Source organism: Manacus candei, unplaced genomic scaffold, assembly GCF_025592945.1.
Source record: "Manacus candei isolate 608988 ecotype Guabito, Panama unplaced genomic scaffold, ASM2559294v1 h1tg000018l, whole genome shotgun sequence".
Classification (NCBI taxonomy): Eukaryota; Metazoa; Chordata; class Aves; order Passeriformes; family Pipridae; genus Manacus; species Manacus candei.
The window spans coordinates 7,617,063-7,640,833 of record NW_026138066.1 but is presented as its reverse complement, the minus strand read 5'-3'; the positions used below and the strand labels follow the sequence as shown (position 1 = coordinate 7,640,833).

The following is a 23,771-nucleotide window of genomic DNA, read 5'->3' as shown; positions in this document are numbered from 1 at the left end:
ACCCCAAAACAAACACAAGTCCTCCCTCTGCTCTAGTCTTCCCCCACCCCTTCACAGTGTGATCTGGATGAACAAGGCAGGGCTGCCTCTTCTGCTGCTCACGCTCCTTCAGTTTCTATTCCTTCTCTTCCTTCTTTACCGGGTTCCCTTTGAGAAGCTTCAGAGCTTCAGATCAAACATGTCGAAAACAAAAATAAAGAGAGGGAAAGAGCAAGTGTGCACGAGAAAGATCCATCTGTCACTGGAATCTGGAAAAGAAACACAGAGGAGACAAGAGGAGACATCAGTTGGAAGGGTCTTTGAGATAAGAGTATAGACAGCAGTGTTTCATGAGAAAAGGAATATGAGGAAAAGACAGCATTATGGGGGGTGCAAATAGGAGAGGAGTCGTAGTGCCTGTCACGCTGATAAGACTTTGAGAAGGGAACCCTCACGATGTGTAATCTCATATCAGGGGTATGCAGAAGGGTATCTGGGCTTCCTTAAGTAGTGTGATCACAGTCAGAGACCTGGGAGAAGGCAGTGGCGTGGGAGTAGAAGGGGAAGGGAAGGGAGAGTGGGAAATATAAAACTGTTATTGCGGGGGCTCAAAACTCCTAGTGTAAACAAAGGCAAGCCCTAAGCACAGCCAAAGCCATGAATTTTCAGCTGCCTGAAAATGTTTTACACAGAATGCATGAAGCAGGGAAAATGAAGACAAGCTTCCCCCCCAAAAAAAACCCCAATTTTTTTTTGCTTGCTTCCTCCCTTGATGCAAGAGGGATAAATAATTCAAGCCACGTGTAACCACTTCTGCTCTAAAAATTGTTCCTGCCTCTTGGTGCATGGACAATGCTGTTGAGGTAAACCAGTCTGTCTTGAGCATGATGGGGAGGTGGGGAGCAGGGTGCAGGCAGTGTGTCAAATAGCAGCCTTCAGTCTCTCACTCAGTAGTGCCAGCAGTCCTGAGCTGAAGCACATCACCCACCTAATCCCCACCACAGAGAGGGGCACAGCTTACACCTTCATACTTTACCACCTCCTTGGGGGCTATGAACACTGGCCCTGTGCGAGAAAACACACCTTGCAGGCAAAGTGACATCTGCTTGTTAAACCACAAAAAATGTATTTCTGGGCTCTGGGCAAGCTCCTGGTTCTGACTGGAAAGGGCAGCCTGGACCACCTTTCTCTCCAGCTACATCTTCAACCCTTCTCCCACTGTGCTGAAACAGGAGATTGGCGGAGGTGTCCTCAGGCAGTGCAAAGGAAATAATTTCATGCAGCAGATAAAACATGTGAGCACTGTGCTGGTTTTTTTTTTTCTTTTTAATTTTGAGGAGAAAGAAAACAATAAAATAAAAAAAAAAAAGAGAAAAAGATTCTTGGCTAATGAAAAATAAAGATCTCCTCTTGCCCTCTTTATTTTGGGAAGACGCTGCTCACTAAAGATGTTGCCGAAGCTCTTGCTGCAAAAGCTGAACCAATTTCTAGTACAGAGACACAAAGGGCAGAAATAAAATGAAGGAAGATAAATGAAGGAGGAGTGAACCCTTGAGGAACAAGGCTTACGTCCGTGGAGAAATCTGAGCTGATTTGGGTCTGTGGAATTACCAGGTCAGCTGGATTAAGGGATCAGAGATAGTGTCACAGAGAAACACTTAAATATTCAATAATCCAAAAAGTAAAGCCAAGATGGAGAAGGGGAGGGGGAGAAGAGCTAGAGCAATGGAAAAGACAGAGAGAAAGCCTCTGTTCCCCACAGCTGAGGCCATCAAACTCATGTCACTTATGGTTGTCATATGAGGGCCTCCAGCTGCTGCCCCAGCTTTGCCTCAGCCTGCACTGAAGCAGAAGGCAGAGGTTTCTACAGTCTGTTGCTTTGTTTCTCAGCCTTGCAATCCAATGAGAAATAATTTTCTGACACTGTTTCCCCAGATGCATCAAATAGGAGGCACATCTAAAGGTTGGGACCCACAGGCCTCTGATATTCCTCAACACCAGTCCCCCGCCTTGTCCCACCGTTTCCAGAGGTGACTCTGTGCAGATACGATCCTCCCCACCATCTCTGTCCCTTTACCTTCCTCTCTACTGCTCCTTCACTTGGCCTGATCTCTTCCACTGAACAAAGGAGTGGCAGATACCATCATGCTTTTTGCATATTGGTGCCCAAAGTATGTCCACCCTAAGAAGAGGCCAGGAGCAGCCCCTGAGCTAGCAGTAGAAAGTTTTGCCCTAATTTTAGCCAGCATCCTTCTCTGAGCATTATGCTTTGGCCTGCCTGTCTCACCTCACCAAATATTCTGCACAATATCCAAGTCCATACAGGAACATCCCAGCTCCCTTACATTGACCCCTTCTAGTAGTGCAGGCTGCTCCAAATGGTGTGCCGAAGTCACCATTGCCTGCTGTAGCTTGTTCATGGTGCACAGAGAGAAACTCTGAGGCCAGGACCGTGTTTCTCTGCAGCAGCCCCAGCAATTGCTGAGGGCCACCCCATCCCTCCCAAGGAGCTGCACTCAGGCAGAACAGAGAGGGTTTGGAAGGGCAGATGTCCTACTAGCCTGCAAAGGGAAGAGGTGGGTGGGTTAGGGGGTGGATGGATATGAAGGTGGTGTTTATCCTTGCTTTGTGTCAAAAACAAGGGAACCATGCAGAGAGACCTACTTCCTGTCCACTTCCCACCTTGGCTGTGTAGCCTTGCCTCACCCACAGGCCAAAGGAAGGCTCAAGCCATTCCTCAAGCCAAAATCCTTGGTCCCCTTGGGTCCCCCAGTTAGGGGAGTTTCTGTGAGAAACACACAGACCCTGACATTCTTCCCCCAAGAGCTCCTGTCTCCCTGCTGTCACGCTGGTTTCAAGGGCCCTGAGGCCAGCCCAATCTGTGGCCTACTGCACCCCTGCCCATGGCCCAGGACCCCGTTTCAGGCCAATGCCAGCTCCCCCACAGCCATGCTCTGCCCTTTAGGGAGCAGTTGCTTCCTGACTCTGGCATTTTATAGTCAAAGGGAAGCCAGGAATGGGGGGCAGCACCATACCCTCCCTCAACTGTCTACAGCCAAATGAACATAAATCATATAGCATTGGAGTCCAACAGCACAAGGAAGCAACACTCTGTCCTTTTTGCTGGCTGGAAATGTGCTGACAGTGGAGTTGGCTGTTTCCCTCCCTTGCTTCTCAGGCAACAGAGCAAGAAGGTGCAGGGATGGAGGGCGGGCAGGGAAAGCAAGGATGAACAACTCCATCACAGAGGAGAGCCAAGGAAGGGGATAAAAGACCTGTGGAGAACTTATGGGCAAGAGGAAAAGTTGGGACATGGGATATGTTTTACAGGGAAGGTACAAGATCACCACTTCCATGTGCTGGGCTTACCCAGATGTAGGGTTCCAACACTCTTCAGTGTCACCCAAGGTGGGTTTTACAATGAGCCCTTGGCTTCTGGCTATCCTCATGTAGTTGAGAACATCGAGGAGCAGTCGTGACATTGCACTCACGAACGGCTGTACTCTCCTTGGCTGGCACAAAGTCAACCCATCAGCTCTGAGCTCCCCACGATTTTATTCTCTGCTCTTGTTTATTGTCCACTACTGGTTGCCTCAGTGTTTCTTTGCACCACTTTGTTTGGAGAAAACCAGAAGGCCACAGGGAGGGATGGTTCCACTCTTCAGAGGAAAGAGAAGGGAAGGTGAAACGGAAGGAAAAGAGCCCAAAATCTGAGTCAGAAGCTGGGTGTCCTGGTGGCCACAGACATCCCTTTGACTTGGACATCAAGGTGGCACAAGGGGTGACACAGGATTAGAGTCACTAGTTAGATGGCCAGGTTGAGGACAGGTTAAAATGCAAACAGTGAAAATATGGACAGGCAGGATAGGAGGGACAGAGGCAAGATGGGGCCCAAGGGGGTGGGAGGGCCAAAACTGAGAGAGAATACAAAGAAACCAGAAAAGCTACATACAGCAGCAATTTGGGCCTGAAATTCTGACCTTGTCAACCTTGTCCTCCTGGGGCTCCATGCACTGGAAAAGCCTGCACTTAGTTCTACCATTGCTTAAACGGTGCTAAGAGCCTCCCATTACAAATGCATGCATTAAAAACCTGCCAAACACTCTTGACTCCTCTGGGGACACCCCGAAACCAGGCCAAAGCTCCTGCTGCTTTCTTAAGCTTCATGCTGCAGCTGAGCATCATCCCTCTTCCCAGCTCAGTGTGCTGCCTGCTCCTGGCAGGCCTCAAGGCACAAACATCATCTCCAAGGGGCTCTGCCTCTCCTTCTTGGCTTTAAGATCCTTCTAGGAGTCCTCTAACTATTTTCTGGAAGAGTGGCCTTTCCCAGGGGTGCTTGACACTGGGATTTGGTGCTCTACTTGAAGGGACCCTCTGTACCTGCTGGGTAGTTTCTGTAATACACAGTGGTCTGAGCATCACTGTAGGCACTTTAAATCACCACCCAGAGATTCTCTTTGCTTTTGCACCCGGCTATAGTGCAAGCATAGTGCCAAGGGAGAAGCTTGCAGCACTGTTCTGACACTTACACAACAGCAGCCCCTTCTCTCTCAGCCGTGCTGCTTCCAGGGATGTTCCTGTTTATTGCAGGAGTTACCATCAAGTCATGGAGTAAAGAACCTGTGACTGTGCCCAGAGGTACTTCAGAAGCCCTGGGAAGTCTGAGACCAAGAGAAGAGGGAGAAGAAAGCAAGACGACCTGTGGTTTTGTGGCACGGAAGACATTTGTGAGAGAGAAAGAGAGACAGAGAATACCTTCTACTGCAGATTCTCTGATGTTCACCAAGGGTTGAGCTCACCCAATACTCTTTCCTTTAATGGGTCTCGGTAAAGGTTGCTCTTTCATGTTCGCTATCCTCTAATTTATCCCCCTATTTCATGGAACACATAAGATCTCAACATCTCTGAGTTCCATCCCAATGTCATGTTTGTTTAAAATTGGCCCTGTAGCTTCAAAAACCCAGGTCACAGGAGCTGTAGAGCCACACTAGAAAGCCACGCAAAAAAGATGTTCCCATGTCCTTAACCATACGAAGCCTTCATCCCTTACAGGGGTTGAACTGATTTCTGAGTCCTGCTGAAGGGTGTCCACTCAACATTAGAGGCTCTGTGAATTTTGGTAGAATGCTGTTGCAAGAGAAATGTCACACTTCAACTCTGGTCAGGTTCATTTCACCATATACAAATCCACAGTGCCCATTGGAAGAAAAATCATCCCTCTGAAAGCTGGGCTTGCCCTACCATGAGTCAGGAGGAAGACTGCAGCTCCCAAACTCCACCTGTCCCCGACATGAGGAAGCCCAAAGCACTAGGATCCCAGCAGGACACTGTGGTGAGGAAGCACAAAAAGCCAAAAAAGGTCTCAGCTGCTTCTTGCAGGACACCACTGCAAGGATGCTCACAAAGATCAAATTCCATCCAGAAACAATGGAGAAGGGGAAAGGGCTGAAATATAGGCTATAGTATTGCCCCAAGGACATGCTGCTCTGCAGTCCTGCCCTTTGGCCGATTTGGGGCATGGGAAGAATTCAGATGCCATACACACGCACCCAGACTCAAGCAAATGCACAGCCATTGACTCCAAACCTTTTCTGTCCAAACAGCTTAAAGACTAACCATGAAAAAAACCCAACACGACGCTGTATATAAACCCCCTGCTCTCCCATCGCGCCTCCCCAACAGCGATTAGATGCCTAATTTGTTAGGCAGCAAGAGAGAGAGAATGGGAAGGCTCAGGGGAGAAAAATGAAGCAGCTCATAAGCATGAAAGAAAAGAGAGAGCTTTAGAAGCATAAATCTTATTTTAGAGTGATAAATACTGGCAGAGAGGTCTTTCATATGCCAGTGGTTCCCTGGCAGGCCAGAAAGCCACTTTTGTTTTCCAAAGTGAAATGGTTACCTTTTATATTAATATGATTATTGAAGATTAAGGGGGATTTGCATCAAGCCAGCTCCACCCAGACAGCCTGCAACAGCAGTCCACAGAAGCCTGTACATGGGGGTGGGCTTGGGGAACTGCATTCTTCAGGTAGAAGGGAATGTCAAGAGATTACAGGTGCCATAAAAAAATATTATCAGCAATAAGGTTGCCTTCAGCTCTTTTCCTCCAGAAGGGAAAGGGGGGCCTGGGAAACATCACCCCCTCCCTTGTTGTCATCCCACGAGCCCAGACATGAGGCAGTAGAAAGGCTTAGAAATAATTCCTGTTGGCCATGGGGAAGGAGCATGGGCTCTGTGTGACTGTCTGCAGGGACTGGCCGTAGGGAGGGCAACAGCAAGGCTGGCTCTGCCTTGTGCACATGCATGGCTGCGAGTCACTGCAGAGAAAGAGGTGGCAGTGTCGGCTCCAGGAGTGCGAGGTGGAGGGGGTGTACATGTGGAGGAGTCACTACGGATGATGGGGTGGATGTGTGGGCTGGGAGCATATGTGGGTTAATCACTCTGTGAAGCAAAGAATGAGTGCCGGCTCCTGAGGAGGGAGGAATTGCCATGGAGAACCAGGCAAAGCGCTGTTTGTGAGTGTATATGTGTATGCATGTGTGTTTGCATGAAGCAGTCACTGTGGAGAAAGGGGTGGGAGTGTTTGGCTGTGTGACAAGCGCCATAGGGGACGGGATGGGAGCGCGGGCTGCGTGTGGGGGTGCATGGATCATGGGAGACAACCATGGTTGTGCGAGTGTGTGCATGGGAGAAAGGCTGTAGGAAAAGAGGTGGGAGCACTCCTTCTGTATGTGTCCCCTGATGTGAATCACTGTAGGGAGCAGTGTGTGAGGGCAGGCACGTGGGAAGGAGCTGCTGCAGGGGACAAGGAATGACCTCTGCTCTGTGAGCTGGCAAGGGGTAAAGGGACAGGAGTGGCAGCTCTGCATGAATGTGTGTGTGAGCTGCTGCAGGTAACAGGCCTGGAATGGGGGCTTTGGGTGCATGGGAGGGAGCTGTTGCAGGGAGCAGGGTGGGGGCACTGTGTCTGTTGTATGCTCCCATGCAGCATGTTCGGCATGAGACCAGGAAAAATTCCTGGCCTATATGTGATGTCACTGCGAAGACCTCCATCCCCTCAGGGTCATTGTGATGTCTCTGCTGTCTTGTGCTAGCCTTGCTGCTCTATTTACTGCAACAACAACTGGCTTTCACCAATCTGGCTATGAACAGCAAGACCACAAGCTATTGGAGCGATGCCCTGACTCAAACCAAGCATACCTCCAGTATTTCTGGGTGCTGCATACATCCTCAGCAACCCAGCAGTGCCAGTTTGGAGTGCCCTCAAACATGCTACCCTGCAGGTAGGGCAGGAAAGGGCATGGATCCTTCTTTATAGCTCACTGCTGTCTCTTACTGGAGGGACTCAGAGCCTAAGGAATCACATAGGTCCTGGAGTGGCAATCACTTCACGAGGTGACTGGCAGTCATTTGTCCTGTGTAGGGCACCTCCAGGCCTACAAACTCGTGTGGAGCACAAGCACTGGCATTCAAGCATCCTTCAACATTCTCTCGCCTTCCAGTCAACCTTGCCCTGGGCGCCATCTGAGAGAGGTTCCCTCACTGGCAGTGAGACCTCTCTCCAAGTAGGACAAGCAGCCACTCCAGCATGAAAATTCTGGAGGTTAAGCCACCACTTCTGTGAGAGGAAGGGACTGCCCTTGCACGACCTTCCCAGACAGGGTGTCTCTGACAGTCATGTGTTGTTATCCACAGTCATTAATCCGCAAGATGTAAAAAGATGGGGCAGCCCCTGTGATCAGGATTTCTGAAAATGGAGGGTCAACCAGAAACAGAGGCTGTTACAGAGGGTGGATCAAATACAGCAGTCCAAATCTGGTGTAGGGCAGAAGCAGAGGAAAGGTTTGGGGAAGCTGTTTTAGGTGACCCAAGAGTGAAATACTGTGGCAGCACAGGCTAATGGGGACATTTCAGCCCCTCAAAGCTCTTCCTCTGGTCAATGTATGCCTTGATTCAGCAAGGGGAGTAGCCCCACACTGGACAGGGCACTATGTTTCTACATGGGTACTTCTACCTTCCTTCCATCCTCCACCTGCAAGGCAATGGCACAGCTCAGCCTTGCTGGGAAGGGACCCTCCTCCTGGCCAGCTCACCCACCTACATTTCAAGCTAACATCTGACATGCATTTTGACACAGCCCTGCCTCCCCTCTCTTTTCCCCACTACCTTGCCTTGTTTAGAGCCTGTTTTTTTCTTCCATTGCCAAAACACAATGACTGTTATAATTAACAGATTATCTCAGTGCGACAGCTGCAGTCCTTTGAAAATTAGGTTGAATAACAGGATCCTGCCGTATGGTAATTTCTTTTCATCTCTCAAATATTTTCTCTCTCTCGTTCTTGTTTCTACCTCATTTCTATTTTTCTTTCTTTCTTTTCTCTCTCCCCCCTCCTACCTTTCACCACCTCCCTGACTGCATGAGTGGTATCTTTGGGGTGAGACAGGCTGAAGGGCTGTCTCTACCTTCATCAGCTGTTTGCATTCCTCTTCTTTTATTATCACACCTCACAGAGAGGTAGTGTTTGCAAGTAGATTCATAAACATGTCAGGAAAATATGTGGCCATCAGAGGCTATGGTCAGGGACCCTCTCTGAAGCCCCACTGGCTCAAAAAAGGAGCCAGGGGAATTGCATGGGAAGGGGAGAAACTGATGCAGTAGTCTGAACCACTGCCTGCAACTTTCCCACAGGGAGCTGAGTGCAACGGTGCAGCTGAGTGGTTTGTACTGAGCTAGCCAGGGTGCTCTACCCACCCACCTACCCGTCCGCCTTCTTGCTGACTCAGTACCTGCCCCTGACTCACCACTTGCTCACTGAATGGGGACTGGCAGTACTTATACAGCATTGTTGCCTCTCACGAAGGCAATAGCTCTGCCACTTACCACCCCCTTCCCCCATTATCCACCTACATCTGTCTCTCTACCGACTCAATCAACCCTAGCCAGCCAGAAAAGCAGCTTGCTGGAAATTTGGGGTTTCAAAACCAAAATAAGAACTGCTCCCAGTTGGACTCAAATTAAAGGCTCTGAGAATCTCCTCCTCCAGGACTGGAGATCCCCTGGTTCCAGATGTAAACTGGACTGATCCATTCACAGAAGCGGCTGGACTCCTTGGCCTCTACTTGGGCAGATATGTTAGCACACAGAGTTTCAGGCTGTGAGGATGACCAGCCAGACATGTGAAATGGGTCTGTTGGGATGGTGTCCTGGATTAGACAACTGAAAAGTTTCGAGTTCAACATGTTCTGGACTCAGTAAGTCTGCAACTTTGTTGTCGACTGAACCAGGAGCATTAGTTAATTATTCTCAATGCCTGCCTTGAAATCATGCAAAATGCCTTGATCCTGACTGCTCATTTCAACTGTGTCTGTAACCTATACAACATTGTCTGTTACACTTAGACACTGCTTTTTCCTTTTGAGAAACAGGGCAGGATTCCTCCACACCACTCATCCATTGCAGCCTAACCCACCTCTGCAGACCTCCAGCTGGGTCCTGGGCCTCCTCCTGCCTCCTCAGCACAACCATTTCCTCTCCTCCCATGGAGTTCCACCTCATTTATTTCTTTAATCCTGACTCAGTAGAACAGACACGCTCTGTCACCATTATTCTGCCGAAAGCCAAGTAGTTTTTTAACAAACGCTCATCCGTTCCATTGTATTTCAGCAGTCTCCAGTAATGCTCCTCCTCAGCGTCCATGATCTCTATCTTTTCATCCTTCGCCATCCTCACCCCACACTCTCCGTCTGCTTTCCCTTCAAGGCCCTGTGTTGGCTCATGGCACTTATAGCACATCTCCTCATTCATTCACTGTCACTTACCCAAATGTTACCTTCATTTATTAATTCTCCTTTTTTCTAGTAGCATCCCTCCTCTGAGTGCTTTGTACAGTCCTACTTATGTATCCAATAATAGTATTTTCCCAATGAGTGAGTCACGTACCCCTTTGCTGACATTTAGAATTCTCCTTGTTCTTTGAAACACGTTTATTCATCCCCCCTCTCTACAATTATATGTCTACTCATGGTGTTGCATTTCCTACAGCAGCTGTGCAGCAAATAGATGATCCATGCAAATAACACAACAAAATAATTGTTCCTGCTGGTACCTTGACATCCTCAATTTTAATTATGTAGGCCACAGCTAATTCTAGCTATGATGTAATCAAAAATAGGGGACAGCTTAATTTAAAAAACACTCCACCCTTTCCTTTGTTCTTGCTCAGTCCAGGTTTCCATCTTTTTTCCCCACCTATTCTCTGCTGTGACTCTTCAGTGCTGTCAATAGCAGAGTACATAGAGGTTGAATTTGCTATTGGGTCTCTGGTTTCATAGGTGCTGCAAATATGTTCAGTGAGAAAAAAACTTTGCTCCAGACTGTTTCCAAGCAGAAAAGACCAAAAAAAGAGGAGCATCACTCAGTTAATACGGGCACGTAAACATCTTACCCACTAACCCAGGTAATATGCACTTCATGGCCAAGGAATGATGCCACATCCCCCTAAATCTCTCTCCAGGTAGCCTCAGCAAGGAATTCATCTGGCAGCCCTTCCTTGTTCCTCACTGTGGTCCTATTTCTTCCCCCACACTGTTCTTTGTTTCTCTTCTAGTCCTTAGTCACCCTTGCATATGCCATATTTTATTTATTCCTTACTACTCCTCTTAATCTGCATAGGCCAAAACCTGAGCTTTGGAGTCACCCTGACTCATTTCCTACCCGGGAAAAGCAACGATTTATATCAGTGGGAAAGCCTGTGATGTCAATCTGGACAGACTGATACTGCATGGGGACTCCCGCATGATTATTTCTTGTTCTCACTCATTCAGGTCTCCATTTAGCAACATACTTAAGCATGCACCCAACTGTAAACCCATGCAAGTCCCATTCAGCTTCTCAATTGCTTTCTTCTGCAACATCTGTGTTGATGGTTCCGACATCTTCCAAACATAACAGATTCTCCCTCTGTGCTTCCTCTTCCTAACCTCTCTGTTACCCACTCACCAACATCCTTTCTCTTGCTTTGAGAAATTCAGACTTTTCCTTTTTTTCCCTTTGCTTGTTTGGATTTTCATATTTTCACTGCTGCCCGGGGACTCCAACTTGTAATTTCACCTCCCATTTCCTGAGGTTGCTATGTTGAATAAAACACTAACTTCCCCCTCTTTTCTCCAGTATTCTGAAATACTGAATTGGGCCACTGAGGAGAAAAGCTATTGGCCAGGACTGCTGTCTCTGATACTGAAACAGAGCTGGCAGTAATATTTACAGGCAACTTTGAAAGCTCCAAGGATGGCTTGTGGCCAAAAACGATGATATCCACCCCCTCTCTTTTTTAATGATGTCTTCCTATGACTCAGTCTGGTCCATAAGTCAAAATGAGATATTTTTTTTAACCATCTTCCCTTTAAGCAATGAGAACAAGAGCCTAAGAACAGAACGCTGTAGCATCATGGACAGGACGAGTTACGTCACAAGTAATGCAACTTGGGGTGTCCTTGGTGCCTTTAAAAGAAGCAGAACAAAAGGCATATGTCCTCTTTCCGGAGAAATGAGTTTTGGCAGAGCTAAACTGGCAATTGCCTGAGTTTTCTAAACTTAGTTTTATCTGTAAGCAAAGCAAGAAACACGCGGGAAGCAGAGACACCGTGACCTCAGGGGCTCATGACTTCCCAGGCTCAGCAAGGAGCTACCTTGCCCTTTATTATACACCATTGTACAGAGGTAGAGCCTTGAATAAAGGGGACGGTGTAGGGGGAATTGTGACAGCTGTTTCAAAGTGGGGCTGTGGCGTACCAACGCAGCCTGCCCACACACCCTTACCGCTGCCTCCAGCTATACAGTCTGCAGCAACAAACAGCCATTCAAACGGTTGATAAACGAGCAGTTCAGCCGGAGACCACTTAATTTGCTCCTTGCCTTCTTTGTCTGCCAGTGGCAGGGAAAAATGCACGTTTGGAAATTACCGGGCTGGAGTTATACAGACTGCTACAGAAAAAAAAAATTGAGGTGAAAAAAAAAATGTGGAAAAAAAAAAAAACCAGGAGAAGAAGGGAGCAGCCTGAGAGCTAGGGCAAAGGGTGGGCTGGAAGCAGGGGAGAGCCAGGCAAGGAAACAGGGAGAGAAAGGAGACAGTACTGTATCCAAGAGTAGGTACTATGATGATGGGGACACTAAGAATATGATAGATAGGCAGAAAAGGAAGGCAAACAGACAGAGGTAGGTACAGAGAAAGAGATGAAAGAGGGGAGGGAGGGAGAAGGAAGAGAGAGAGCCAGAATTAATTTAGGAGGAATATACTGAAAACATAATCTTCTCAACAGAGGGAAAAAAGAGAGCGAGAGAGAAAATTAAACAAACAGTGACAGGAAACTGAGAAAGAATAACTTTTTTTTTTATGAGCTTGTTAACATTTGTGAAGTTAAGTAACCCTAAATTTATGCCATTAATTTGCATGTATTACATTTTTTTTCTCTGTTGCCAGTTTATAGTCTCTGTGAAACCTTTAAAAAGTGGCTTTTTTTCTCCTTTTCCCTTCGCCTGTGTTAATTAAGGCTTGTGATATATGTGTATTTTTACACTGCTGCTGTGCTCCACCATTTAATCATGAAATGGCCCTTTCTGCTTTTTCTTTGGGCTGGTCCTGCTTCATCCCTTTCCCACCACAGAAGCCTGAGGAGGCCTCTGAGTCTAGCCATCTGCACCTCTCTGTAAGCATGCCGAGAGCCAGGCTGGGCTCCCATGGACCCTCACCCTGTCTAACAAGGCAGCTCTCTCAACAGGGAGGTGTGGAGAGGATCTTCAGCTGCTGAAGGGTTAACAGCTTCAATGCACTAGGGCATTCACATTGCCATGCCGAAGCACACTGTATTTACACATTAGCAATCACTGGGGAGCCATAAATCAGATTCTCAGGAGAAACTGAGCCAAAGAACAGAGTGAAATTCCCAATGAAGGTAGTCACAGCCAAAGCTGGGGGAGGCAGAAGTGATGGATACGCTCTAATCATCTGCTGGCATAAAAGGGGATGCAGGTCATCCTCCAGGGTTTTAGTAGCACCTAGAAATATCCAGACTAGGAGGCATGTAGAAAGAGCTGCTGTAGAAATTGCAGATCTGGCTTCTTCTCTACTTCTAGGGGACTGCCCCACACCAGTTCTTAGGAACAGCGTCCCTCCTCTCCTCCCAAGGACTCCTCTCTGGACAGATAGATCTCTCTCTTAAGCACATCACTGACTTCAGAAGTGCCCAAGGCCAACACAAAACGTAGCTGGTGGAGCCCTTTTGGCAGCTGTCCCAGCGAGCATATTTCTGAGCTCAGCTGGACAGGAGTCCTGGTCCTAAATGTGCTTTAATTGCTTTGCTCCTCTCGAAAGGCTCTGTTTCTCCCAGCTGTAAGCAGAGTTTGCTGAAGCAAGAAGCAGGTTGCTAAGCCTGGTTTGGATACTGTTTGGTCTCTAGTGGAGCTGACGGGACTCATCTTGTTAAAAGCCAGCTGAGCTGAGACCATGAACAGTGAACATTGATTCAGACCTAAACGTTCTCAATGAGAGACACGGCAACTGGAGGAGGGAATAAGGGGGATTGCTGGTCACAGCAGAGACAGTGTTCCCTCACGCCGTATGGAGGAGGCTTGTGATCTCCTCTGGGCTCTGACAGGCACATGACAGGTCTCTGGAGGGTCTGTGCTGAACTCGAGTTGGAAAGGAGAGTTAGGGGAGACAGACCAGGCTTTCCACGCTGTCATTTATTTTGCCATATGGGGGTGTTGAGCACCAGAAAGGATATTCTGATTTACTCTCTGGCTTACCGTTGCTGTGGCAACGGGAGAAATACAGGCCAAACCAGGCTGCATCTGCAATGTGGTGGTAATAGGGAGTTTGGATTCCCATGTGTGTGTTTGTTTGTTTGTTTGGCTGTTTGCAGGAGCCACATGGTAAAAAAGCACCATCACGATGAAAAGGGAATGAGGCCTGAATTGTACCCAGACAAATACAGCCTCCTCTCATGCAACAGCCAAACAGGCATGCATGCAGTCATATTGACAGCACACAGCCTGAGGAACACCAGCACATACACACGTCCTCTCCTCCCACCACAAATACACCTCTGGAGCTGGGGGTCCCCTAGCTGCTCTCTCACTCTCAAAAGAAGCTGGACTTCTTATTTCATAGGTACAAAGCTCCTGTGCACCAGACACTTTCTAGTTGGGGTCTGAAGTGCAACTGAGAGTCACGGGGCTCACCAGCTTGTGTCAGCAAGAGAATCTCCCCTGCCATCGGATCGACACATCCCAACCAGCTATGATTCTAAGGGATCACAATCCCCCTATTGGTTACTTAGCAAATAATCCTCTCTGCAAATTCTCTTCCAGCACATCGTAGTGACTGGTTCTTACACACCACCACCACCCCCCTTCAGCTGATCAACAAAATAAACTCAGCCCTTTCTCAGCAGTCATATCCGTAGCTGGGAGAGATGGCCTTCATTCCCAACATCAGAGTGAGCCCTCGGGTCACATAAACTGGCCTGCTGCAGATACCAACCTCCAACTGTGTGGACTCGTCTTGAGTCTGCCAGCACAATTTCCACCCCAGAAGGCCAGTTGTAGAGTCTCTTTCCCTCCCCCTCCTCCAGCCTGCTGGAACCTCAGTATCATCAGCCTAAACACTAGCCTTTGGAGAAAGTCTCCATGTCCAGTGAATCCAAAATACTGGCCCCAGAGATCTTCTTTAGGTCAAGTAGAAGGAAGGAGATGATTTTTCAACTGCCCCTCACAGCCTCAAAGCTGCTCTCTGGAGAGCTGGAAGCACAAATAGCCTTGTAGCAAGGCAAAGTTGCTATTCAGCCATACCATGATCTGGTCTTCCTTATCCCACAGCCCATAACAGGCTGGAACTACCAAGGATGCAGGGGAGATGTCAGGATGCAGGTCTGATGTCAGAGTTTGCTCAGGCATAGATAGTTTGGTATTCCTGGAAATCAGACTCCTAATTGGCTTCTGTGTTGCAACTTCTGCAATGGAGAGGCAAAGTCCATGGCAGAGACAGATGGAATTTCCTCTCAGTTTGTCTCTCTCAGTCTGGCAGGGTAAGATGTCTCTCTGAGGACAGTGACATGGGGGGAGACACTGCTGAGACAAGGGGTGTCCCTGAGAGGCTGGTGATGCCAGTAACCCATTGGTTGCTGCTGATACTGACATTGAGATTAAAAAAAAAAAAAAAAAAAAAAAGAAGGGGTTGGGTGGAAACAAAGGCACTAAGATTGAGCTGGAAAAGATGAGGTGCTGGAGCTGGGAGGCTCTGTAGGCATGAAAACTTTTACAGAACATTGTGCAGAGAGGTAATGTCCAGCTCAATCCCAACAAGGAGTCACAGGGCATGTGTGGTGGCTGCCACTGTGCCACAGAGATGCTGTGAATTTGTAGAGTGCCTGTCCATCCAGGGGGTGTAGGAGAGGTGAGACCGGATACAGATTCACCCCCTTTGACTCCTGGCTGCCTTTTTTCCCATCATTCCTGAGACTCCATCTGGCCTCACTATTTTTACACCCATACAAAAAAAAAAAAAAAAAGCAGACGAGGAAATAAACACTTAATTTCTAACCTAATCAGCCCTTCTCTCACTAATTAGCACCCTCTGAGCACATCCACAGGCTGCGAGAGATACTCTGGGACTGATAATGACCCCCAACCTGCAGTTGCATATGCTGAAGGGTCAGCAGAGCCAAGAGCAAACCAGAGGGGGGGGGAGGCAGGGAGCAGAGCGACCTTTTGTCGTTTGTTTTTTTTCTCTCAAACCTGGAATGATGGAAAGGGGATGTCTCTCTTTTTTTTTGGCAGGATCCCTTGTGCGTATGTGTGTGTGTGTGTTTTTCTGTGAGAGAAAGTGAATGTGTGTGTGCAAGCATGAGTGCCGAGGGGGGGGGAAGCTGGAGAGGTTTGGAGGGAGGGGACTGGAACGAAATTCTGGCACTGAGCCCAAACCTGAAACACATGCCAATTTGTGCCTCTTGCTGGTGGTAATGAAGGGCTCCGTTCAGGACACACGGGACACTAATTAAGGGGCTTCAAAGGCGGCTTTCTGCAGAGTGCTCTCTAAAGGGGGGCTGAGGGGAGGAAGGAGCACAAGAGGGGGGTGTTCTCCACTCAATAGAAGACTTCTGGCTCCTAGGGCTGCTGGGGAAGGCAGTTTTTCTTTCTCGCTGTCTCCCATAGCAACTCCTACCCGTGAGAGCTAAGAAGGTGCAAGCATCTGGCAGCTCCGGGCAAGCCCTCAACAGCCAGCAGGCACTGCAGGCTCCGGTATGCAAAGGTGGACCAGCGGCACGGCAGAAAGAAGGAAAAGAAGATAAAGGTGGACGGGGAGAAGCAGAGACTCCGTGTGATTTGTTTACAAAGGTAGCACCAACAGGAACAGGAAATGCCCGTAGTCTCCAGGGGTTTGCGAGGATAAAGCTCTGGATCACCGCAGATCAAAACTCTGTTTCTGAGTCTTGTCAATTGCATTCCATGGGGTTATTTTTTATGAAAGACTGGATGGGGCAGACTTTGTGAATAGGACAGTGGGCAGGGCTGAGAATATGCCTCCAATGTGTCAGTCTAGGCACAAGGGCTTAGCTGGGCACCAAAGACAAACAAGCACTGCTGGGCACCCAAAGAGCTCTAGTCCACTTCCAGGAGCTTCACAGACCTTGGCCATACAACTTCTAAGCACTGCACATTAACTCATAGCTGTAGTGTTCCCATGTCAAAGGAAAGGAGCCAAGCCACAGAATGGGTGATGTGACAGCCATGGTCACCAAAGAAAGTCTCAGCTCAGCTCTCCTGCTTCCTACCTGGTACTCTTAACTCCACACCTGCCTGCCTTCCCTCTGTGGAAGTAAGCATGAAACAGCAGCTCTGGTGAAAAACAGGACTGTGCTAAGATTGATTAAACGGGGACAGAGTGTGGGAGGAAAGAGAAGAATAAATTGGCAGAGAGAGCAACAGAGCGTTAGTGAGAGACAGGAAGAAAGGATGAGTGAGAAAGATGGTGAGGAAGAGAAAAGAGAGAATAGAGGGTTATCTATGGATTATATTCACTGGGCCATGCACCACACAGAGAGAGAAAGTGAGCAAAAGAAAAGAGAGGTGATATGAGCACATGAAAAGAAGTGAGAAGAGACTCACAAAGAGCAAGAGAAGCAGACAGCTTGAGAGATGAGCAGTGCTTCACTGATCCTGCACGACAGCATGTTCCCTGCCATCACTCACCACCCCACAAGCTGCCAAAGTGCCCCACAGCTCCCCTTAGCTTCAGACGGAGCTGTCTTCTCTATGCCAGGCAGTCTCAGCAACACACATGGGTCACGTGGACACAGCTCTTTGGGAGTCAGCATCAGTCCTGCCACGGTGAACCATGGGTACACAATATTTAACCAAGGTGAAGCAGAAGTCTATCTGAACTCACCTTTCAGTAATACTCTAGTACTTCTCCACAACTGTCCAGGCCTTTATTTTTTCTAACCTTTCTGCCCTTTCCTGTTTACTGTCCTCCTATGCTCCAGCCCACATTTAACTGCTTATTCCAGATGGCCTGCTCCATGTCTCCCATGTTCAGTGTCACCCAGACAAAAGCACAGCCACCTGCAGCCCAGAGCAGTTCAGCAGGGCTGTGCCTACGACTGGTGACAAGGAGGAAGGAGACTCACCCTGGAAGAAGTACCTGGGGCAAAACTGACTGAAGTGTGACTGAGGCCAGTGACTGCCCAGAGCAAGAACAGTGCAAGGCAGTTCTTAACAGCAGCTCTTTAGCAACAGTCTTCACATGCATACCCCAATGATTCCTTGTTTTTACTTACTACTGCCTGATTGTGAATCTTGCTGCCCAGCCCAAGTGGTTTCTGAGAAAAGGTGGTCAGATTCCTGGGCAGACAAGAGTCAAAAGGGTTTTGGGCAGAAACACATTATGGTGCTGGAATCAGCCCCACAGCAGGTCTTGCATGTGTCTGGGCTGAGGAACACCTGGAGTCTGCTAGGATCTGCAGAGAAAAGGGACCAGCCTCAAGGAGGTACAGACACAGTCTCAGATGCAATTGCAAGACACAGCCTTAGAAGAGCTTAGCTCCATCACTGACCTTGCCTCATCCAAGAGTAACAATCACAGCACAGTCCAGACAAGTCCAGGGCACTCATGAGCCCTGCCTCCTTCCATCCCACAGACCACCAAACACTTCCCATGAGCTGCTAACAGCTGCAGAATCTTTACTAAGAAAGCCACAAAATATACAAATTGACTGGGAGAACAGAGGTGATCACCAGCCTCTTCCGACCACGGGGGAAATAACAGCCAAGACTTTCAGATTCACAGAAAGATACCAGCCTTAGTTTCCATGAAGAGAGGAAACAGGAACACTACACAGCTTCCCCTTTCCTCTCCCAGTTCTTCCTTCTCCCCTTGCCCCCCATCTTCTGCCCTGTGCAATGCAAATTGAACACCATGCCAAGGATAGATAAACAGGCAACTAGTGAATCACTATTATTAAGTTTGAACTGATTATTTAAAAAAAAAGAAAAGAAAAGAGGGAGAGAAAATCAAAGCTGGGATTACAGGCTTAGCAAGCATGAGTGCATATTCAGCCTACACTGTTCTCTTTGTGACTCTGTCACACCGGTAGACTGCTAAGAGAGTTATACCATTACTAACATGACAGCATTGTCCTATACAGCCTGGATTAGAAATCCCAGTGGCTGCGTGGAGTGGAAAAGTCCCTTGGCAGTGGCAGGCATGGCCTCACGATGCCTTCCACTGGCAGCGTGCTGGCCAGGCAGGGAGAAGTATTCAATTATCAGACAGGCTCTGCCTTTTCCTAGTCCAGCTTTCTCTCATTGTCTGACTGCTTTCTCCCTGGCCAGTGATGCTTGTGAAGTCTGTCACGCAAGAGAAACTCAAGATGGTCCAGACAATTCCTGAATCAGGCAGACTTCTCGCAGCTGAACCCCTCCTCCTCCTCACAAATACAGTCGTCTCCAAGTATGGATAGGATGCTCAGTCTTTAAGGTGGCAAATATCTCATTCACCAACACAGGATCTCCAACTTTCCAGGCCTGGAAAAATGGATCTTCCTGTTCTCTGCTGGGCTGGGAACAGCAGTCAGTTGTGGTTCCTTAGCATTTCTCTGGCCTAAAAATCATCTTACTGAGCTGAGACTGATTGCCCTCATTACTTTCACTTCTTAAGCAAGACCACACCAGTTTTTAAACACATCAAAGACATGTATGTTGCTCTGATGCATTTTTCAAACATTTCCTTTTTCAAGTAATCCCCATATAAACACCACCCAAAACATCACAATCAGATCACCAGCCACACTCTCATCCACTCACACCCTTTATGATGTCCTTGGGGACTGTATTTCCTCATTGGGACAGTGCTGTAACAGTGTATCTGTGAGCTGGCACAGATTGACAAGAAAAAGGCAGTTGGCAATAATAAAGGCATCATTTCAGCCAGGATGCAGAATGAGGAAAGGTCATTGAGTAACGTGGTCTCTCATTGCCCTGGCAGGAGCCAGAACTCCCTCTGATGTGGCCATCAGTGCTGGGGCCCTGCTTTGGTACCACCAAGGGAAAATGAACTGGATGCTGTGTAAATTGGCTGTGTCGGTCCCTGGGTCTGACTGACAGGGGAAAGAGGAGCTAGACTTGGAGTGAGAAAGGCAGTGAGCTGAGAGGAGGAGAGACTTGGGCATGCAGTGCCTGGAGGGTGAGGGTCAGGACCAAGAGCAGCAGAAGGAGCTGCCTAGGACAGCTGCTCACCCAGATGGTCCCCGGTCTGTAGCCTTCAGATCTTGCCTTAGCTCCAGCCCCGTAGCTGGTGCTTGTGGCCTCATCTCCCCACATCTCTGTTCTGCAGCCAGTAAAGACACTGGTGGGGCAGGCTCTGTACCACAGCAGGAGCATGGGCAGAGGTCATACTTCATTCACGGTACCCTGGCACTATTTCATCTGTCCCAACCCAAAGAGATAAGGGAAAAACACGCTTTTCCTTTCTAGAGCTGCCCCAGGGCTAGGATACAATATTTTATGGCCCAGTTCTTAGCCTATTTGCATTTTGTATTTCTGCTCCAACTGCTGTTTTTTTCCGTGCATTTGGGATGCCTAATGATTTTCAAAGCACTGTTTATTTTAATCCCTCTAATTTATTAATACATTGGTTGACCTCGAAGTGCTTGGGAAAGAAGGGTAAGGAAGTTGTAACCAGTGCTTTGAGTAAAGCATCAAACTGTCATATGATCACATCAAAGCAACAGCAAGCAGCTCACTTTGTTGGCTATATCATAATACAGCCACATAGATCCTCCAGCTTGGTGTCGGGTTTCCTCATACATGTCACCCTGCAACACTACCAGGCTCACCAGCTCCAAGGATGAAGTACAAAATAGCAATGCCCAGAGGCAGCTCCCTATGAAAAATCTGCCCCTTCTCACCCTCCACACGTTGTGAGAATGTAATGTGCCACGGTGGTGCAGATAATATAAACCATGCTGACATCCTCGTGGATTTGCAGGCAATGTGGTAATCTTCCCATAAATCACAGGTGCACTCAGCCTCCACCCTCCGCTATATTCTCTTCAGCCCAGTGTTCTGTGGCAAGGGTACAGTTTCACACACAAGACAGTTCCTGAAAAAATAGTGAGCATAAACACTGCTAATCATGCAAATGAGAGGACTTGGAATCTCTGCTAGTCAGTCCCAACAGGAACATGTCAGGTTTCCTCATCCCCAGAAAGCAATTGGCAGGTCCTGAAAATCCTAGGGGCTGCCTTCAAATAACTTTTCCCATCTCCAAGAAAGCTGTGAGTGTGCCCCATCCTGTGTTTATGAACCTGTCCTCATCTAGGTCAAGGCCTAAAGACCACAGTCTTTTGTAGCTGACAACTTCATCACATCCTTACTGCTGCAAAGCCCATGCGCTCTCAGCAATCCCACTGAGCTGAAGATCCCCTTTCTCCCATCTCACGCTGACCTGTCAGCAATGAACACGTTAGTCATGGACTAGCATTTGCCAGGGACACACAGCTCGCCGAAAACAGAAGCCTCTCTCTTATGTAGTGGCAGGGCTTGTTGCAAGTGTACATCTTGTGCTAAAGGGCGGAGGTGATTCCACAAACAGCTCTGTGAAAGCAGCCTGAAGTTGCTGCTCGTTGTCATGATGAGTTAGTTGTGCTAGATGTCCTCCACAAGCACAGTTCTGCCTGGGAATAGACAATGACTACTGTTTAGAGGGGGTGAACACATCCTGCCTGAATGAGCTTATTACAACAGCCAGCACAGTTGTCTGGCACGGGGTGGATTCCTGCACCAATGTTCTCTTTGCATTGGTGAATAGACTGACAGAAACAGAGATGCCTCAAGAAAGGTGATGGTGGGATAGAAGCTCTTTCAGCCAGGATGCAGAAAGGACAAAAACATTTTTGCAGAGCCAGTTGCAAAGTGGAGGGGCTCTCTTTGCGGACATGCTCTGGTTGTGTCAGTGCTGATGCAGAAGAGTGCCCCAGCCTTGCTGTGTAGCCTCCACAGGCAGGCCCCTGCACGCCCAGCAGCTCACATGCTGCACATTTGAGGACAAGTATATCCCCAGCAGTGCCAGGTCAGGCACCTTCCCGGGATAAGGGGTCAAAGCAATAGATTTACTCCCCTCCCCCACCACAGATTAGGCCCACACCTCCAGGAGTAGCTCCAGTTCCTGCATGAACACTATTGCTGATCACTCACTGCACATTGCCATAGCCCCAATTGCCATATTAATATTTTTGCTTCTGTGCTTTACTTAAAGCCCCCCTACCCTCCAAGTTGCATCTCTCAGCTGATGAATGGGAGCCCAGGGACAAGGGCTGACTGCCACAATGCCCGCTGGCTCCCCACCACTTCGAGGGGTGCCAGCCTGCCAGCGGAGCATCTCCCCTTCCTACTTCCTTACCCTGACACCCTGCACTCCCATTACATCTTGCCAGCACAAGAGGGGTCCCCTGGGGAGGAACAGAGACTGCTCACCCTCTTTCCTAGCTCTTTTACTTCTACCATCTCCTCCTCCCTCTTTGGGGACCCCTTGGTGGCATCTACCCACTCACTGGGAGGGACACCAGAGACGTTGTGTCTGCCCTGCCCCTGGTGCTCAATACCTGATACCTTGTTTTGGGGGCACTGTCAACCACTTCAGCAGCTTTTCCCACCCACCCAGCCCACCCCCCGGAGTCAACAGGCAGTGATCCATCTGTGCAGAAAGAAAAAGGATAGCATGAATGCCAGCTCCCTGACCTATGTTGTGGACAGGGCATTACCTTCATCCTACAAAACAAGGGTAAATCTGCCCTTGGCTTGCTTGTGGGTACTTAGTTGATAAAGTCAGGTCCTGTCCTGGCAAGGCACCGTGCTCTCCTTTCTGTCCATCATCCCTGAGGCAGGGAGCTCCCTGCTTTAACAAAGCCTGATCTCCCAGCGAGCTCTCCTGGGCAGCAGAGGAGATAGAGATCTTCAAAACAGGATTTGAATTGAGTCCTCAGCTTGATGACGTACCACTTACGGAGAAGGCCAGGGTGAATGAACCCTGATCTTTGTTCTCAAAAAGATGCACCGACAAGTGATGAGGATTTTGGAGAGAAATAATAAGGATAACAGTAGACAAATCATCTCTTGGAGCATTCCCAAGACAAGCATAACCAGCTCATCTACTTAAGGCCATAACCCTTCTCACTCTCCCTGTAGGTCTCTTGGTGCCTTTTCTTCTTTTGCCTACCCGATCTCTCAGCAAAGTGCACAGCCTCAGCAACCCAGTCTCAGCTGGGTAGTCCAAGAAAGGCCAAACCCTACAGGACCATGCCTTTCTTATCTAAGAGCACAGGCAAGGGCCATCTGGCCCCAGGATGCTTTCTCCAGCAGTGACAAACACTGAGGCTTGGGAAAAAGAAGCAGAACTTGGTCAATCTAGAGATGCCTCCCCAAGTCTCACAGACAAATTGAAAATGGTGGATTTTACGAGTTTGTCAAAATTAACTATGAATTTTAAAAAAGTACAAAATTAATCCTTAAGGATTTTGACCCGTATTCACTTTAACTGCCCTTAATAGTTACACACCAGGTGCATTTCTGGTGGGAAGAAAGAGGACTGTAAAAGGCCTATCCATGAAGGAAGAAATTGCTTTGCAGTCCTTCCAATGTGATGTCTTTGTAGGCAGGGAGGAAGGCAGGTCTTTCTTCCCCATGCTCCTCAGCAGGACTGAACTCTACTGAGTCAGGCCAGTAGCACCTGGGTGAGGCATAGGGGTCTTTGTATAAGACCATTCCCAAGTTAACTTATGTCCAATGTGTCCGTAAAACCGGTTAGAGCAAACAGCTTATTGTGAATGTTCACATGTGACGTGACCCACAGTGGACCCTGGGACGTGTCCCCAGCCCTTGAGCATGCCAGCCGACCCCACAGGGTGTGTGTGCGTGTGTGCTGCCTGGCTGCCAGGACGCCTGCCACTGGGGAACTTTCCATCTAAACCAGCTGACAGCTGCTCTCCTGAGTTTCCTGGACACCAATAATGTTTTCTCTTTTCTAATCTCCCCGATGTAAATCCATTCACAACGAGTGCCTAGAGACTTTTAATTCCATCGGCATTAAACTCACTAAAACCTCTATTACCAAAAGCTTTTAGGATTTTCCCCAGAATCTACAAGTCAGGTTCATAATATGACAGAACTCCACCTCTCTAGGGTGTCTGAGAAATTAATTCATGCTTTCTAAATGCCAGGATAGCTGGTCATCAAAGTA

General features: G+C 48.4%; 1 long non-coding RNA gene across 1 annotated transcript in view; it reads right to left on the bottom strand.

The window, feature by feature from the left end:
• Positions 1 to 21: 21 nt before the first annotated feature.
• LOC127470012 (uncharacterized) overlaps positions 22 to 23,771 on the bottom strand; it is a 49,538-nt gene continuing 25,788 nt past the window's right edge. The window contains exon 3 of the long non-coding RNA XR_007904141.1: positions 22 to 248. This is a non-coding gene — a long non-coding RNA (uncharacterized LOC127470012). The remainder of the gene's footprint in view (positions 249 to 23,771) is intronic.